General features: G+C 32.4%; 2 long non-coding RNA genes across 3 annotated transcripts; both read right to left on the reverse strand.

Moving 5' to 3' along the window:
* Positions 1–584: 584 nt before the first annotated feature.
* LOC117339914 lies at positions 585–13,625 on the reverse strand. Its single transcript, XR_004535335.1, has 4 exons — positions 13,526–13,625; positions 12,839–13,036; positions 1,070–1,175; positions 585–671 (listed from the first exon to the last, which is right to left on the reverse strand). It is a non-coding gene; the product is annotated as an uncharacterized LOC117339914 (long non-coding RNA).
* Positions 13,626–18,065: 4,440 nt separating this feature from the next.
* LOC117339913 lies at positions 18,066–19,991 on the reverse strand. 2 transcript variants are annotated; one of them, XR_004535333.1, is made up of 4 exons: positions 19,905–19,991; positions 18,898–19,095; positions 18,497–18,602; positions 18,066–18,142 (listed from the first exon to the last, which is right to left on the reverse strand). It is a non-coding gene; the product is annotated as an uncharacterized LOC117339913 (long non-coding RNA). The 2 variants fall into 2 exon arrangements; XR_004535334.1 differs by lacking the exon at positions 19,905–19,991 and adding an exon at positions 19,858–19,881.
* Positions 19,992–20,983: the final 992 nt, after the last annotated feature.

The following is a 20,983-nucleotide window of genomic DNA, read 5'->3' on the forward strand; positions in this document are numbered from 1 at the left end:
CAATCATGAATTTCAAGAGATAATACAAGATACATTAAAAAGACATATTTTAAAAGGTACATGTATCTTATATGATTTTAATATATACAAGATCGATATCCTTATTAAAACAATTCCTTGATCCACCATCCTAATTCCTAAACTCCATTCTGCTACGTCACGGAGAACGGTTTTTGAGTGGGAAGTGCACGTCAAGATATTATATGTTCCCCGAATATAAGTATTAAATTGGCTTGTCAAAACTGCCCAGCCCAAATTCAGTTGACATTTTTCTCGAGTTCCCGATTTTCTTTTGCATTGTATGTGTTAATTCTATGATAGGATGTGTTCTATCTTTAAAAATATGTTTTACTCAATCTACATGTTTGTATATTATCTTTGTAGTGCACACTATCATGCTCATAAACAGATGCATTGTCTTTTCCCTAAAGCAGAAGTGATCATGTTGACATGTCATGCTACCTTTGCTGTCAAAGAATGAATAACTTCATTATCTAACATTGTGAAGATCGAGTTGTTATTTATCTTAGGAAAGTACTTCAGCGAGTACAATGGATTGATAACAAGTAAATAATAAACAATTAAAATATAAACTAATAAGTTAGATTTATTATCGAAGCAACATATATGTTTCACGCAATATGACAGTTTACGAGGACGTCTGTGGAATTCTGAAAACAAAAGAAAGATAATTATTAGCATTATTAGTAGTGTCAAAATATTGAGTTATTTTTTCTCGGAAGGAATAAAACAATCTTTTTTTTTATTCTCATTTCTAAATCAAGTAAGGTAGGTTTTCTGCACAAAATTACTGTAGGACTCCAGATTTCCGTTAATGATCGCAAATTTGTCCATTTCATTTCACAAAATTTGAAACAACCGACACTCGATTCCATTGCCGAGGCGAAATTATAATCTGATATTTTTGTTGATGTTTACAATTTTATGTACAAAACGCATCTGTCATTTTCATTAATTAATAATTTCGCATTAGTCACGTGATTATAAACCAAAGAAAATGTTTAAGTACGAGAACAGCTGTGAACTATCAGCTGTATGATAAACTCACCATTTGATCATTTGTGTAGTGCGCATGTCAGTTTCTGGAAACTACGCTTAACCAGTGATACTTCCGGTGGCGTTGGTCAAGATGAGGATGGCGAAGAAGAGGAGTCCTAAAGGAAAACAACTTCATTGGTTAGTTTCGTATTTTTAAAAACTGCTTATGCAATCGCATACGGAAACAAGGAAGAAGTAATGTATTTCAAATGATGAAATTCACATTTTTGTTTTTTTGTGCTGTATTTTAATTGAGCTAACTGTTTTGTGATTGGCCCCTAATATGCATAGTCATTTAGCACTGCATTTTCATTAGTGTAATTTTCCATATTTCACTGTTAAAATATAATATATTAGATAATTAACTTGCCTCCGTATTAGTGAGTAAATAAGCAATATTAGGAAATGATAAATTTGTTGCAAGAAGGAAATTAGGTTACAAGATAAATCCCTTATCGTGTTTTGTTAATGTAATACTTTCAATCCTTACCGAAGTTCAAGAGGTTGCTAGTCTTGGCTCCCTGGGCGCTCTGGAGGGCGTAGTTATAGTATCCAGGACCTCCGTATCCACCGTATCCAGGCTGTGCGCCGTAATACTGGGCCATGACGTAAGCCAACAGGCAAGGGATCAGTACGAGCATCAAAGTCTTGTTCATCTTGATTGATTGGTTGATTCTAAAAAAAAAAAAAAAAAAAAAAATTAAAATGCATTAAAATCATATGTACATATGTATATAGATAATAGTGCTGTAAATGATAAAAAAAAATCTACATTTTTACTGGTTATTGATTGTAAGGTGATATCCTCAGTTTGAAATCCCCGCAATGAATGAACCATGTTGTAGTCCTAATTATAGTTAAGTAGGTAATATATATAATTTAAATGCATATGTTATAATATTTAAACTATGAACCGGTTACTGGAAAGATGCATACGTGTTAAACACCTTGAAATCAGCAATTATTGATAGATAATACTGCAACAGATAGCTGCATAGTTGTTTTATAACTCGTTTATGATGGTCAATAGCCAGGAAAATAAAACAGGATAAATGGTGAAATATAGTAGGGATGGAGACTTTATCTCGTATTTAAATCAATTTCTTAATTTCTAAATACTTGTTTTTTCTAAAAGAACTTGAAGCGAGTGTGTATTCTTCGAAAGATAGAAAACAAGTTCGAAATATGTCTTATTTGATCTAAACTAGTACGAAATAAGTCTTTATGATTTAAACTAGTACGAAATAAGTCTACATGATTTTAACTAGTTCGAAATAAGTCTATATGGTTTTAACGTTCGAAATAAATCTATAGAATCTACGATTTAAAGTAATACTGATAAAGATATGAAAATATCTTAAAATGACAACGTACATAAAACGCAGGATTAAACCTCTATCAACATATTGATGTTACTTAGTAGTGCGCTGTGACTTACCTTACACTGTAGAAGTAAACAGTTGAATGCTGGTCTGGCTTCTGTTCCGCTATTTATACTGAACGGGACTGGACATTTCGTGTCCGGGCCGTCACTTATGTGACCAGCAGCACTTCCGTCTTTCTCGGTGATTGCTGTGATGACGTAATATTAGGTATAGATGTCTGGCAACTTATAGCAAATTAGTTCTCCGAATCTGTGTTGGAGTTACGTAAAATTTATGTTCAACCTAATGTGATGTAAACCATTGGCGTCACAAAACTGTTTCGTCCCTCAAGGACACGTTAGTGATGCTAACAGCCAAAATCCTTGAAACCAGGAAAAAAGTGAAGCAAATTGAATGACGAACCGAAATTAATGTTAAATAATTTCTTCACATTAAAGTTAACAGATTTTCTCTCTAAGTGAAATGAAGTTAAAAGTGGTGTTAGATTTAAATGTTAAAACAGCGTGTCAAATTGTTCGTTCATACACGTGCAATGATATGAATTTTTTAAGGGGGGAGGGGGGGGGGGGGGGGGGGGGGGGGGGGGGGTGGTGTTAGTGAATAACAGTCATAATATCCTATATATGGTGTCTTCGAACAGAAGCAAGTCTTAGGGTTTAAGGTGAGAAACCAGTAGAGATAAATTTTGGCCAGGCAGAATAAGTATTATTTATTTCATCAATCGAAATACATTTAACACAGACACCGACGACATTTTTTTTATAGTATAATGATAATTTAAACATGCACATAATATATATGTATTGAAGATATTTATCAATATTTACTATATTGTCGACATGTCAGAGAACGCACCGGAATGTGCTTTCTCTACACCGACCATTACATTGATACTGAATTAATACAAAAATACAACATTTATATTATTTTGATATTATGAAAAACTATTTCTCCCTTTTTATGAACTACAATATACTCAATTATTTGATCAAATTCCGACTGATGTTTTCACATTATACTCTATTGTCATAATGATATGATGCTGTGTTTTATTTAAGGTTCGCGGTTTATTCAGAGTACACCCCAGTTTTTTGTGTTATTGCTCAATAACGTAAAAAAAATATTACAGTTATATTTAAAACAAATCGGTAAATACAAAATCCCGTGAACAACGATTACTCCGCTGACGTCACAGTTTATTTTTTTTTTATGTTATGAGATGATAACATAATTTTTTGAGCCAATGAAAATGCTTGTTACAAGCAAAATTAAAGTATAATGTCTATGCTGTTCTGTAACATCAACCTATATATATGTGTGTCGGATTTACTTGTTTCTGATTCCTTTTTGTATCATTTATATGTTTTATGTTGTTAAATGGAGGTTGACAAATAAAACACAGTTTAAACTAAATCAATTGAGGGGTTCATGTTGACAATTTGTTACATTTTAATGTAGCTAAGGGATAAATTACGTTATATTCTCAGAATGCTTTCTTATAGTAGTAAATGATTATGGATAATAGTTATATATCTCGATCCTCATTTCATGTCTTTATAGAAATTCATAATCCAGATAAAGGCTGCTTCAATTTTCAATAATTTGCTGTGGTTGCTAACAGTTTATTTTCTTTATAGTTACTATATGGTAAGATGTAGCATTGAATACTTATAAGTCACACAAATAACCAAATCTGAAAAATAGCCAAGCTGTTATGCTCGCAAATGTCTATAGCATAGAGTTGGAGCATTTGTTTGACCAGATTTGAGTCTATGTACATATAAGCACTTATTTTGTTTTGACCTTGAAACGCAAATGGCGGCTGTAAATGATATTACACAAATATGGCATAAAGGCAGGCATTTCAATCAATGAAATTGCTTCTATATCATACTTTCAAGACATCTTATCATAGTAAGAAGGACCTTTTTAAGAAATTGTTACTTAGTATACTGGTGAGGTTTTTTTTCTTATTTTACCCGAAACTCAAATGTTGAACATTTTTTTTCGAAAAAACAGTCTTCTTACCATTTCTAGAGTTATTTATAGTGTCTAATTAGAGAATTTTTGATGTTAGAAATACCTCCTGATATGCCATATTTGAGTGATATCATTCACGACCGCAATTTGCATTTGAAGGTCAAAGTAAAAACAGTATTTATACATATTAAAAAGTCCAATCTGGCCAAACCAATGCTCCTATTTTGTGCTTTAGACTCTTGTGAGCAAAACGATAATGGCAATTTTGTGCAATATGCGATACAAATGAGCTAATTATGTCCCCCTGAAACATGCATATTAAACATGTTTTGTTGAAATTTACAAACAGCTTAACAAATGTCAACAGCAAGTCCCACGGTTTGCCATGATACATACTAAAAACTCCTCGTGTTGCTTCTGTTAAATTGCTCCATAGTAGGACTTTTTAGGCTTGTAAAATAGCTCTCTATTGAATAGATTTTCTGTTAAGATGCCCCTTAATATTTGAGTAGGGTATATTTAATAAATGGCCTCCAATCCATTTGGCCAACCAATTGTTTACAATACGGAGGAGAACATGTAATTTTTCTTAGCTTTTACAACACGTAACATAACATGGCTACTTCCTATTTTCAACATGAAATAACCTTATTTCGTTTTAATGTAGTGTACAGTGATTTGCACCTCATTTTACTTAATATTATTAGTGTCATAAAAGGCTGGATATATCTTGCTTTAAGATGTACTTTATTTTGATTGTTTTAATATATTATACTTTGTTTGACACTTAAACACGTTAATTGATTGATTGATATTTACCTGTAATTTTTACCTGGTAGCCAGTCGGGTGTGACCAAGCCTGACTCAGGTGTGAAAATTGAACTGAATATTGGCCAAAGAACACTCATAGCTATATACTAATTACGGGTAGTGTTATACCGCCGGAGGGAGAACAGCACGCCATACTGCCTGGTTACAGGTCTGGTACCCTGGTATGTGTTAAACAAAGTGAGACGCATGCAGTGTTCTGTTGTAATATATATTATTATTCCCTTTATTTCCCCCTTAAAGAAGATTACATAACTAGAATAACATAATTACAATCGTAAACAGGATAATTGATATTAATAGAATACATGTACATATACAGTATACAATATGAGAAAAAAATGAATACAACAATAACTCATAAGAGTTATAAAGAGAGGAAGAAAAATACATATTTAGGTAATTATTCATAATATTTGTTCAGAATTTTTGAAACGTACTTAACCGATAACCTGTGAAAATCAGGATCGCTAATCATTCTCTCTCTCCATACTTTTTCTTCGTATAAATGTACATTATATTTCACTTTCGCTTTCCATTTACTTTTCACTGGAAATACTCCATCTGATAAGTATGCTTGTAAGAATTTGTATAAATCGTATTTCTTTAGAATTATTATTATGTCACTTGTAAACCCGTCATTGTATATGTTGGTATCCATATATGCCATATCGAGTACAAGATTTCTCAATCTACCAAAAAAACCCAATGATTTCTTAGTGTCTATGTATGCTTTATACTCCACCATCCATATCAGTACGAGTTCTTGTATGAAAACCTTGTATTAAAAGTTCACTTTTCGAAAGACACCATAATTCTCACCCATAAAGAGCCGAAGCATATACTTTTGATTTAATTATTTTACAAATAGTTAATGGATTTAACGCACATGGATGAGCTCCACTTCTAATTAAACTCATGACACCACTCTTAAGCTTATGAGTTATAAGTTATTTCTTTAACAACTGGGAGAAGATGCTCGTTAAGATACAGTTTCGCACCAAGATTGCGATTCTTTTTTTCTAGAGAAACATTATTTTACTTTTTACCGAAGAAAAAGCGAAACGCCACTTTTTACTATACAAATCACATATCTCGAGCATATTCTGTAAGCTTTTACGTTGTATACTAACCATACATATATCATCAGCTTGTGTTGGTATGTTTATTCTCAAGTCAACAATTAGTGCACCATTTTCACATTTTTCTATTGTGTCTAATAAACTGTTTATGAATACAGGGTACATTTCGGCTGACAACGCACTCCCCTGTCTGTAAAATCCCTCTCTCCATACGGATCCATCGTGAATTCAACCATTAAATAAAACACTACTTGTTAATCTGTATATATTGCTTTTAAAATATGCCATGACCTTGAAGTAATACCGATATCATTAAGTTTGTACAGTACCCATCACGCCATACAGTATCAAAAGCCTTGTTACTGTCTAAGAAGGCTACATAAACATCTTCATCTCTTTCTAAATTATAATGTATACATTCTTGTAAATTGAATGAAGTTAACAAACTACACAATCCTTTTTGATATGCCGATTGCTGTCTATTCGGGCAGTTATCACAATTGAGATCTGGTTATAATCTTTTAGCTAAAATCATTTCGAAGATTTTAAAAATGACTGGTAACATAGTTAATCCCCTAATTAGCTATTCGGCTATACGCCATACTGTCTGGTTACAAGTCAGGTACCCCGGTATGTGTTATATATGGTATAACTTCAGCTTAATATTAATAAATATATGTGATTTGACTTTACCACTGACACCACTAGGTGGCACTGCAGCTCAACCTATTTATTCCATTCATTTATTTAGAAAATGTAAAAGTTCGTTTTATGTAAAATGCAAAGAACTAGGATATGGATAGACCAACCATAACACTTCTATCTCGAAACTAAAATCAAAACATTTTTTTAGAACGTGTGAACTGTTTTTGTAAAATATGAAATATATTTTGTGTTGGCAGAAAAACATTTCGGTCTTAGATTTGTAATAGGAATATATAGAACTTAATGGTTATTTTTAATCTACAAACAAATTTCTTATTTTGAGGAAATAACACACTGTTAATCATGAACATAATATTTGTTTAGAGGCAATCGAATGGTTTTGGAAAAGACCACACAAGGGTGTGAATTAAACTATTAAGGGTCATCTAAAGAGCAAATCCAGTAATATCAGGGATGTTTTAAAAGCTTATAAATCACTACTATTATGTACTATTATGCAACTCAACAGAAGTAACTTGATTAGTATATATCATAGCTAACCAAAGGCCTTGCTGTTGGTATGTGATTGTTAAGCTGTTTGTAAATTTTAACAAAACATCCGAAAAAAAAAGTTTCAGAGGGACGAAATTAGCTCATTTGTATCACATGTATTGCACATAATGACCATACTGGTTTGCTTAAAAATGTCTAATGCACACAATAGGAGCATTGATTTGACCAGATTTGACTTAATATATGTTTGAATTCTGATTCTATTTTGACCTTGAAATGAAAACTAAAATAACAAATATGGCATATAGGTAGGCATGCAGTCTCTGGTCAGGATGTAAGTTTAACAAAGTGTTTCTTAATACTTTTTTCATTGTTTGTAATATCAAATGCATTGTATATTGTGACTTCAAGTTGATTAAATAAAATACGGTTTATGCGAAACACTATTATCATGAAATATCCTTGAGCGCTTTCTTTTGTGGTTTCAGACTGGTTAGATATTAACACAGACAGTAGCTTAATGTTACAACTGATCTCGTAGTATGTTTTTTCGGTTTTTTTTTTTTTTGTTTTTTTTTTAATTTTCTTTTGTTTATTTGTTGTTGTTGTCGTTATCTTTTTCTACCACAATACGCTGGGTTATTCCACTCTCAATCCATTGTATACATGTCCTGACTGTTGGATAAATATATGTAATATGCCACTAGAGGAATATGACCTTTCCGGTCTTTTGATTGGTCAAGAATTCGAACTTTGAACCAAGCAGTAATTGTTATTGACGTCATCAATAATCGAATGACGTCACATAACTGGGTCCCGGGAGGACGTCACTTTATTTGCATACGCGAAATTATACTTGGCCACGTTTCATTTGATTCAAGCCGATATTATTGTGAAAGAAACAGGTCACTCGTGATTGTTGGATATGGAATTTATATTTTTACTCGTAAGTTATTTTTTAAAAGTTGCAAAAGACACTCGCTAAGCTCGTTTCTTTTGTAACTTTAAAAAAATAACTTACGAGTAAACTCGTGTGAAATAAATACCATATCCAACAACCACTCGTTGTGTAACCTCTAATTATATAACACCCACATTAAATATTATACAATAGGAAACACTCACATTAAATATTATAATAATATAATCGAGGTAATGTATGCTGGCGTAATGGAATAACGTTCTATCAGTTTCAGCTGCTGTACCTGTTGATCTTTTGGATTAGGTAATCACATGTTATAATCCATTCTATACTGTATAGCTCAGTTTACTAATCACTCTAAACATACCCTAAATAGATATTTGAAATAAGTACATTTTCTTTTATTATATTCAATATATTCAATAAACTTCAATGCTTTTATACTTCCATGCTTATTTAAAAGATATTCTTCGATTGTATCTTTAAACACCAACAAACAATAGGGAATCTATGGAGAATCTGGAAGAATTTTAAGTAGAATAAGACCAGGCGCTCCGGCAGAGTCGGCGTCTTCTGGTTCATCAACAATACTCGCCATACAAAAATGTAGGTCACATCCGGGTTAAGACACAATCTCAAAATAAGAACTAGGTTGGTAAAAACGAAACCATCTGACTTTTCAGCAAACACCACACACATCTCACTCCCTTCTTGTTGCACAAGGAAATAGAAATTTCCATATGAGATCATGAGCTCAAATGCAAAACTTAATTTTGTTCTTTATCATCCTGCATCTCTCGAAACCTTGCGTGGTTTATTTTCCGTCAGTAGTCGACACCGAAGATGTACTTTTTTGCTTTAATAACACTTACTAACTAAATGTTGTAGAAATAACATTAGATCATTTTGGATGGAACCTGGTAGTGACATATTATGAGGGTTGTGTAATACAGTGAAGCTGCGATGGCCGAGTGGTTAAGGTGTCTCGACACTTTATCACTAGCCCTCCACCTTTGGGTTGCGAGTTCGAAACCTACGTGGGGCAATTGCCTGGTACCCCAACCCCGTAAATGACGCGCTAATTAGGAAAAGTAAGTATAATACATAATATATTTTAAACTTCAAATTAATTGCTTAATTTTCTGTATATATCTTTCAAAATGAAGGATACAAAGTTATCTAAAATAGCCCAGATAGGTCACCAATGGACAGTACTTCATTAAATGTGGGTGTTATGATAGGTGTACGATGTATACAAAACCGTTTTGTTTTGTTCTTCGACTTAATAGGTTTTGGTAGATAAATACACCTTAATTCTATATTCTAACATTGTATATGCACATCCATTCTGGATTTCCAAACTTCATGCTGACGAGACTATTTTTAGAGCCGAACCACATCCTCTGTACCAATCGTCCCACTGTCTCTGTTCGTGAGCGCAAGAACCGTGAGTTTCCGATATGTCGGCAGGAAATCTATACTATTATTTTATAATAACAATTTAATTTCATTCATAAAATATTTCGCCCTTTAAACACATATCTATAATTTTTTTTTTACTTTTATTATTCACCTATTAGTTATAGCTAAGCTACATACTCTGTATTCAAGATATATATATATATATACAGTCTGTGTATGCAAGTGTGTGTGAAAGTTGTCTTTGTTTCTTTCTGTATCATGTAATTACTTTATGTGGAAAATCTGGATAAAATATCACATATCTGTAAGTTGATTACGTAAAACCTATGTCTTTGGAAGCTCAGTGCACATCAGCAGAAAGTTTAGCTGCATTCATGACCGACACAAAAGGTCCATCCAATGAAAGTTAAGCAAGATATATTGGTAGGTTTCCTGTTCAGGTAATGTTAACAAATATGACATGAGTATATGATTAATGTATTCATTTTAACATTGTTCTTTGACATTCATATCACGTTGGATTGCTCGTTTTGAATACTTTTCGAACAGTAGCCGTACGATAAATGCTTCAACACCACAATTTATGGAAAAAAATAATCATTTTTCGTCTTTTAACACTGTTTAGTATTCGAGAACAAACATTCTATAATATTTACATTTACAATATAGCCCCACTATATAAACTTACCTAGCTCACTTGAAGGTTACGAGTCCATAACTTCCGAATCTTTATTAAGACGTCATTAATATAGTGACAGCATAATTGTCGAGAACAAACATTCTACAATATCTCCTGCATTTGTGTGTTGACAAAGGGATGGATTACCTCGACTTTTCAAGTCAATCGGCTCATTGCTCAAGACAGAAACGTACAAGCTAAAACAGCATCATCGGCTCTTGATGAGTCCATTTATTCAGCAATTATATATTTATCACTAGGATGACAAGTAACATGCAGTTGTGTCTGCATACAAGCCGTCCAGTTATGTACCAGAGTTTGAGGTTGTTGTAAAGAATTAACACACTTTATGGTGAACATCATAATGTAGTCGATAAATGTTTCCTTGTGTGATATCACGTGTTGCTTGTTGATGATATACCTGATGGTCCCGCTGTTATCAAACCGCTTTCATATTTTTGTAAAACAAATGATAATTAATTGTTGTTATTACCATTATTCCTTTTACCATTGTTCTTATTACCATTGTTTCTTTTACCATTGTTCTTATTACCATTGTTCCTATTACCATTGTTCTTATTACCATTGTTCCTATTACCATTGTTCTTATTACCATTGTTCCTATTACCATTGTTCTTATTACCATTGTTTCTTTTACCATTGTTCTTATTACCATTGTTCCTATTACCATTGTTCTTATAACCATTGTTTCTTTTTACCATTGTTTTTTACAAAGTTCTCCATGTAAAACTATATTTTTGTTTATAATTTTTTGATTTTGAGTTATAATTTTTGTTTAGTTTGTATATCCAAGGTTTTCAAATCTTTATGCTATGTTGTCCAATGTAGTAAAATCCAGGGTTTTATTGTGATAGGAAGAACACTTGCTTGTACCTATGTTCTGTTCTCAATCAAATATTCCAGGAACTCCGTAAAACATTCGTCGTAAAATGCAACTCGATACTGAACGACAAGGCTGTTTGATTTCGCTTTTATGCGATTTTCACAAATTTAATCAAATGGTTTCGATTTTGAGTAATTGATCACGACAACAAGAAAAATAGAATATGCATTAAAAACAGAAAGCATATTTTTTCTTCAATTTAGGAAACTTAGTAACACACAACTCTTAAAGCATATAATTGTTACAGTCCCTGACCTGCGGTTTGATATATTGAAGTAGACATAGTTTCGTACAAAACAATAATATCTGACTTTCTGTTATAAAATTTATGTTTGTACGGTATCAATGATATTTTATACAGATATACATTTGTATTTCGGTTATTTATACGAAATATGCAAATTTGCAGAAATTTACACATCATAACTCACACAAAACAGAAATAGGTTTAATAAATAAGTTTTATTCAAAGCAACAAATATACGGCGCAATATCAGTTATACCAGGACGTCTGTGGAATTCTGAAAGGAAAAAAATATGTTTAAGTTATCATTAACATAAATCAAAAATTAACACTAAAAATAGACAGAAATGAGCGTTTCTTCTTTCATCCGACTTTTAAGACCCTTTTAGCATTTTGTTTGAATTTTATCGCATAGCCGCTGAACCCAAATGAATAGAAAATAGATATTTTCTTATATCTTATATCTTATTCAACTATAACGCATTTCATGAAGTCAAATATTTTTCAACAAACAGTAATATCTTATTGGTCGAAGATCTAGGAGACTCACCATTTGATCATTTGTGTAGTGCGCATATCAGTTTCTGGAAACTACTCTTAACCAGTGATACTTCCGGTGGCGTTGGTCAAGATGAGGATGGCGAAGAAGAGGAGACCTGAAGTAAAATAAATTGATTTATAGTAAAACCAAGATAAATGACAATTCTATTTACACAAATTTGTAACGTTATTTGCTATGTTAAGATACATTTATACTATAATTTACCCATCCCTTATTGATATCAGTAAAGCCTTGATATTTTATTTTCGATGACAAATATCATGAGCCTATACCTTAGATAAAATATTTTGTTGTGTTTTCTGTATTTATTTTATTTATAAAAAAAATTGTGTGTGTGTTTGTTTTTATATTATCATAGCGTATTCTATATAATTTTATTATTTATCATTATATTGTTTTGACACATACAAGGATATTGCGTCGATTGGAAATGTTAGTTATGGATTTGAAAAATATTTTCATCGATGCTTGAGACCAGATAATCCATTTATGTCATTCTATGTTGTAAACCTCTTACCTAAGAGCAGGAGGTTGTTAGATAATAGAAAACAGTAGAAAACAACAAATGTGTAACAGGAAGGACAAATATTAGATTATAAGATAAATCCCTTACCGAAGTTCAAGAGGTTGCTGGTCTTGGCTCCCTGGGCGCTCTGGAGGGCGTAGTTATAGTAGTATCCAGGACCTCCGTATCCACCGTATCCAGGCTGTGCGTCGTAATACTGGGCCATGACGTAAGCCAACAGGCAAGGGATCAGTACGAGCATCAAAGTCTTGTTCATCGTGACTGGTTGCCTGGCGAGCTAGGATTCTGCAAATAGGTGAGTGAAATTCTATATACTTTACAGAAATTATTTTCAGTATTTACTCTTTCACAGATAAATGATTACAGGTTTGTATCAATTGATATAAATCAGTTTTAAAGCAGTCACTATAATACAGAGCTCTGATGTGATATTGCGATACAGCAATGGTAATTATGCACAAACTCGCTAAAATAAAATGACTACTAAAGTGGGGTTTTTTTACAGCATATATGCAGTATCAAGTAAGTTACTGCATAACAAGATATGTTCATTTTTTCGCAGAAAAATCTAATCGCAAATGTTACACACAACGAATATTTCATGATACTGCACAAACATTAACGAAAAGTTTATAAATAAGTTGAAGGTTTGAAACACAAATCCATTAATGTGCAAGTATCGAAATTAATCTAAGCTAAGAATGCATTACAAATGTGAAACTAAGAAAAAGTATGGAACACTTTAGACTGAAGCATGGCTCTAGACTGACTTACCTTGACGGTGGATGGTTGATCGGAAGATGATCTCTAAGACTGACCACGCGCTATTTATACTGTACAGGTAAGTGACCACGTGTCCGGAGCAGTCTGACATCAAACACTTCCTTGTTTAAGGCGTATCCTTAGTGGTGTAATATTGTAGGCATGATCGCTGCGAGGAAGACATGATCGCCGAAATATTATCCTTCAAAGGAAGTTTAACTTACGTATATCACGGTAATGTGAAATATGGAAACATTGCTGTCTAGTTTTTATGAGGATTTTGCTATGCATAGGTGACGCTTATTTGACCAATATTAGACTAAAACCGGATATATTTTTCACCAATAACGCTACTATGGAACATTGTAATACGTATAAGTCTTGAGCAGATTGGTATATTTATTTGCCTCAAATCTACTAACTTCCAGTTTACATCAAAATGCCGTTATTAGTGGTGTCGAATGCATGTTGACCATGTGGATTTTGTTATCATAACTAGCAGTTTTTATATCAATGTCCTTTAATCGAAATTCAAATAGGTGAAAACCTCGATTTTTATCTATCTAGCATTGATATTTATCCCTTTCTAATATAAAGTTGAGTTACCACAGTACACATTGTATATATATATATTTAATTTGTACGCATTTATTCTGAAATCTATTTAATATCAGCTGTATAATTGTATAATGCATTTTCATATATTTATATATATTTTATATATTAATGATTGATCTATTCTATGTAAATTAATGCTATACACTTGCTTGCTCTTTGCTCAATCATTTGCTTGTGTCATTTCAATAGCTCAGAATACTGTAAACGTCGAAATTTACGCGAGGGGAAATTTACGCTAATTACGCGGGATCCCTTTTGATCTTGAAAATTTTCCCCACGTGTATTATTTTGATATTAATTTAAGTAAACACGAACTACAAACGAAGGTGGGTCAATCGCAAAAATTACCCCCGCGCGTATAGTTTACGAATCTAAATCACGAAATTAAACCCCATGAAAATAACCACGTTTACAGTATACAAATGCACGTTATTGTAATGATGGGTCCTTTGCTTATTTCGATCCAAATTTTCATGTTTTGTTTGACCTATTATCAGCATGGTCGCTTCCAATGATTATCTAGGCCTTTACCATCACTGATGAGTCCTATCAGGACGAAACAGCTGTATGGCGCAGTTTTGTGTATTCTAGCTCTACTGTATCTTACTCTAAATTTGTTTTGAAAGGTGGTAACATATTGTGTTTCTTTTGTACACTACTTTGTGAGATCGGTATGATAAAATGATGTATCATTTTGTTGATTACATTGTTGATTGTTGATTAGTTTTATCATAGGACTACATGTTTCTTAACTAGTTAAAGACGTAGATTGTTGTGGAGTTTTTGTATCTTTTGTCGCAGTAAAATTCTTTTTTCAAGACAGGTAGAATAAGATTAGTTTTGTTTTCATTTATTACATTTTTCTTGCACCCTAAACGTGTCAGTCATACATCTCTGCTATTTTGTTTGTTCATTTCATTTAACAAATGTCATCAGGAAAAATGCAAAACAATCAGTCAAACAGTTTCTTTAGAACTCCAGTATATTACAACTATGCAAACATTTAGATAACAGATGTAGTATGTGTCAACTCTATGATATATGGTGTATTCACTATTCAATGTATTATATGTGAGTTTGCCTCTTTGTCAAATGTTTATTGACAGTTGTATTTTGCTTAATGCTTCTCTAGGGGGGAATTTAGATGTTAAATGCCATAAATGACATATCTGATCAGTTTTAGACCCACATCGAAACAGTTTGATAACATCTTCTGTTTTAGTTGAAATATGTTTATTTGTCAAAAGTGGTGATAAATTGATTAGGTATAGACTACTGCATCATAAACGTCCTCTCCTTTAATATATTCAGAAAGACATATAATAAGATAACGTATCAAATAGAATACGGACAGCTATGCATTAAATTAACATCGGATTAATAAGTGTTTAAACAAAACAATATTATTTTTTGTTATTTTAAACTGTAAGATCTTGACATTGTGGTTAATTACATTTTGAAACAATCTCGAAAAGTATAGTAGGATTATAACAGACACCAATCAGCAACGGGTCAATAAACAGAGGTAGCCAGGAATTGTCCCATGACTTGAGGTGCAAATTCCACATTCAAATTTCGCGCTGTCAATTGGACCTGGTCTTGTGACGTCACGACTACTGGCGACCATTTCAGGCAAAATATAGCTCGTGGAAATCAAAACAAACTCATCAATTTAATTTTAGATCATATAATCACCTTGAGGATATTGATGATGATACTAAATAATATATGTAGTTTATCTGAACTTTTCATGCATTGATTTTTTTGTTTTACTGGACCTTTACTTCGTGGAATACCATTTTTTTTTGTAAAAATATTAAAAAAAAGTGACTTCACTGATTGGTAAATAAATGCTAACAAATATGTATTCGTCCAAATAAGACTCATATCCGACTTTATACCAGAATAAGATAGGTGATACTTTTCGATATTGTTTTCATTTATTCTGTGTAAATCTGCATTATGAACCATTCTTAGCCATGCAAATTATTATCTGCTCTACAGTAAATTCATATCTCGGTAATGGAACCCATCCTCTTCATTGTTGATACCATTCCACACAACCTGTATTATCTTTGTTAATTTTCATCAATTTTAAATATTTTGCAGAAGAAAATGTCTTGGTCGCCTCCTTCATAAAAATATCCCTCATTCTAATGAGAACTTCTAAGGCGGCTTAATGAATAACGCTTGTAGTTTATGATCAATGCTCAATTACTTACATTAATTACCGTTTTAAATTTAAGTTGTTCTTATATACGACCTGAAACAGTCAATTCCAAATTTAGATTTCGCGCTGTTACTGAAACCTGGTCTTGTGATGTTACGAATACTGGTTACCGTTTCAGTGAAAAATATAGTTCGTGGAAATAATAAACACATTCATCAATTATTTCATCTGTTCAATCAATATCAATCTTTTATGCAACGTAGCAATATCAAATTGTTGCAAGTTACATTTTTTACTCCGATAGCTCGAATTTTCGTGACAAAAAATACACTTAATATTGTGACGTCAAACAAAACGACGTCAGTTATTGACCACGTCACACACATTGTTATTCATATCACTATACCAATGGGAATTATGATAGAATTCTGGTCTGATAACTTTCCCTTTTGTTTGGTAAGGATATATAGTGACAATGCGGAGTACATGGAAATGCATGATTTTTTGGATATACATATAAATATATATCTTCTGATCAACAAAAGTTGTCTTCCTTCGTCATTTGTGTTTCTAAGCTATATATCTATTTATTAGCACAATGTATCATATACACTCTGTGTTGGTGATCCGAAGATAAAGATTTGAATTTCCTGTCGTAGTTGTACCGAGAGAAATATATATGATATATGTACAATTCGTATCCATGTATGTAAATACATTGCGATCCAGGTATTCTATATCACCTTATAGACGACTTCCACAATGATCATGTCAAGGTATCGGGCCGACCATCACTACGCCATTGAAACGTTCTTTTTTAAGAACGCCGATGTGGCGCAGCGGTATAGACTGCGGATATTTCTGGCTAGGCGACTGGGTGCCGTAGATCGTAAGTTCGAGGCCCGGTCAGGGCACGAGTCAAAAAGTTGTGTTCCTTCGTCATTTGTGTTTCTAAGCTATATATATATATATATTTGTGTTTTGATAAAGGGGCGGATTGCCTCTTGTTGATATTTTGCATCCGTTTGATCGATTTTAGCTTTGTTTTAAGGGATGTGGTTCAGTTTAAACAAAGTGTTATAGTAATTTACGTTGATTATGTCTGTACGATCACAGTTGGTGATATAATTATGTAGTTATGTGTTTTTCGAAATTTGCCGATTCGTCACGAGAAGTAACCTTTTAAAGTTTAGTTAGATTAAAAATAGTTCAAACCCTGTTTCTCAATTCGATACTGACGAAAAGGTATTTTATCCTTAGTCTATTCATATCATCAAATATAGTGAAATAATGTAAATATGCATAAAAATAATCTTGAAAACGAAAACTTCGGCAATAAAATGCATAAATAGTTTATGAGATATGTAGAACAGTTTCGTAAGAAAACACAATTACAAGCATGCTCATGTTTGCCCGAGATATGAAATAATTCAATGATTTCTCATGGATTCGGACATTACCACTGCCAACCAACGAGTAATCATTGAACATTTATCACCATTGCGGCTATGTTCACATGGGGGATTGGTAAAAGTAATGACATTTTCGAAATGGCACATCCTGGAGTTATATCATTAGAAATATCTACTGGTATACTGTAAACTAAAGTAAATAGTACTGACTGTGATTTGAAAATACTATAGACATAGTTTCGTACAAAACTGTAAGAATAATTTACAGTCCTTGAACTGATCATCAATACAACCTTTTCCACATTCCAATTGTTTCAGATTCTTTTAAAATAAATTACAGACACAATACTGATATAGGTTTAAGTTATGTTTTATTCAAGCAACAAATATACGGCGCAATACCAGTTATAACAGGACGTCTGTGGAATTCTGAAAGAAGAGAAATAACTGTATTAGTATAGTGCTGAAGTAAACATTGAAATGAATCAATTGGTAACACGACGAATAGTGGTTCTTCACAATAACGTCAGTAGGAATTTATTTTTTTCCAATCAACTTCATTTTGTTTTTCGCCCTTGAATTTCTTTATGTCTGGTGTGTAAATAACAGCCTCATTTAATCCAAATCCAACAAAGATGTTAAACATAATGGGTGTTTTTATCAATATGTTTCATTACCAATACTGTATTTAAGTTAACGTAATCTTACACATAATAATTCCTTCTCTTTAATGCTTTAAACGAAAAGGGAAAACATGGAAGACTAAAAAAAATAGACACTCACCATTTGATCATTTGTGTAGTGTGCATGTCAGTTTCTGGAAACTACGTTTAACCAGTGATACTTCCGGTGGCGTTGGTCAAGATGAGGATGGCGAAGAAGAGGAGACCTGAAGAAAAAGAAAGAAGATTTATAATAATTTACAATCTCACATTACAATCACAACGTCAATGTTATTGTTCCTGGACAGAGAATACTGATATGTAGACGAATTCTACTTTAAATCGACAAAACGAATACCCAACGAAAAAGATTTACAAGTTTGATTGAAATGAAGGGGCCTCCTCATGAATACCAAATAATATATTCTGTAGGGTGCTATATACATGTAGTTTTACCAGCAATGTCAGAAATTAGATATCCCTTTGATCGTGTTTTGCTAATGTAAGACTTTCAATCATTACCGAAGTTCAAGAGGTTGCTGGTTTTGGCTCCCTGGGCGCTCTGGAGGGCGTAGTTATAGTAGTATCCAGGACCTCCGTATCCACCGTATCCAGGCCGTGCGTCGTAATACTGGGCCATGACGTAAGCCAACAGGCAAGGGATCAGTACGAGCATCAAAGTCTTGTTCATCGTGACTGGTTGCCTGGCGAGCTAGGATTCTGTAAGCAGGAAAATAAAAATGTTTGATATTAAAAACTTATTTTTCACAAAAGTTTTTGCGCTATACCTGTTTAACATGATATATATTTTTGCGGAGATTCGGATAATTTAAAAATATTACCTGGACGACAGGTAACGGGCAGTAAAATATGTTATAGTAATGTTAAATGTTATATGTTTTATGATAATATTACTACAGTAATATATTTTATTATAAAATTACTAAAGTAATATGCTTGATAGTAATACACAATACAGATGTTTCGTCCTTCTAGGACTCGTAAGTGTTACTAGGGACACCATACAGCTGCTGTTTCGTCCTTCTAGGACTGTATTGGCCAAAATGGGTGAAATTCAAAACGAAGGATGTAAACATCAAAATTTGAAGAAGCAAAAAGTATAGGATAATAATCCCATCATATTTGATTTGATAGGTATATAAAAACACGATATACTATTAATATTGTTATTGATACAGGAACGACATTACTGACATCATAAAGATATTCGCCGTTTGTTTGTAGATAGGATAAAACCATTATAAATCACAAAATCGCGTATAACTTTTATAACATTTTTTCATTTAAACTGTTATAAACATTATTTTACAAAATGTTAAATACTTACAACTATTTGATAATTTTAAATATTGAAACGTTTTTTCTTTAAATCACACTATTTCACAAATTCTAAAATTCATGATTTAAATCTGAAATGCCATATTACCAATTCATATCTTTAAAATGTAGAAATTTTCTTACAAGTTACAGTGTAGAATGTTAAGATAAATAGTTGTTGGCTCACTTACCTTGACGGTGGATGGATGATCGGAAGATGATTTCCAAGACTGACCAATCGCTATTTATACTGTACAGGTAAGTGACCACGTGTCCGGAGCAGTCTGACCATCAAACACTTCCGTGTCATCAGTCGACTGTAATGGTGTAATATTGTATGATCGGTGCCAGGAAGACATGATTTTCGAATTTTATTTCTTAAAAGGAAATATATTACTTGTTTTATATCTATATAGTGGTAATACATTTCCGTGTTGTTGTTTTTTGTTTTTTTGTTTGTTTGTTTGTTTGTTTTTTTCATAATCGTAAAGTGAAAATATAATATATTAAGATGTTAAAATGTTTGTGCTTGTAATGTGATATTCCATGATTTAAAACCGACACATATGTATTATGTCAAAAACAGTCAATACTTATATATATCATTATATATCCATAGATAACGTCTGCCTCTCGTCAAATTTCATGTTTACATTAATGTTGCTGTATTGTTTTAACACCTGTAGTGAATCCATAAGAGACTCAGTGTTTCCGGATCAATCACATTGATCTGTTGGTATTGTAACACTTTGTTTAAGCTGTTTTTGCTGTAATTTGTATGCACCGTCTATTAATTCGTATTGTTGTGAGTTGTGACTCGTTTTATTTACATAGCTCTTCGTTTCCCATTATTTTTCATTTCGGGATGTCTCATTACTTTCATCATTTTCAGACATTGAAAAAAATTGAAGTTTCTTTCCCTTACTTTCCCTTACTTTGGCTAATATATATCGGTTTAACATTTTCCAGGAAAAAAACAAATATAAGCCATTTATTTCTTACTGTACCCTTAGGATACTGTTTTGCGAATTTTCTAATTAAGGACAGCTTAATACAAGCATTATTTTCTTTGCACAATTTCTTTTTCTAATCACAGAAAAAGGAGAAAAGTCCATCTTTTATATGAGATACATATCATATTAACTCGTCACTGTCACCTGATATTGATGTGCATTATGAAATAATAACTTGATGTAAACTTTTCGTTTCTTTTGATGGAGTATATGACAACAATTTTGTAACAACAAACAGAAACAGGACATGGAAAAAA

Source organism: Pecten maximus, chromosome 12, assembly GCF_902652985.1.
Source record: "Pecten maximus chromosome 12, xPecMax1.1, whole genome shotgun sequence".
In the NCBI taxonomy this organism is placed as follows: domain Eukaryota; kingdom Metazoa; phylum Mollusca; class Bivalvia; order Pectinida; family Pectinidae; genus Pecten; species Pecten maximus.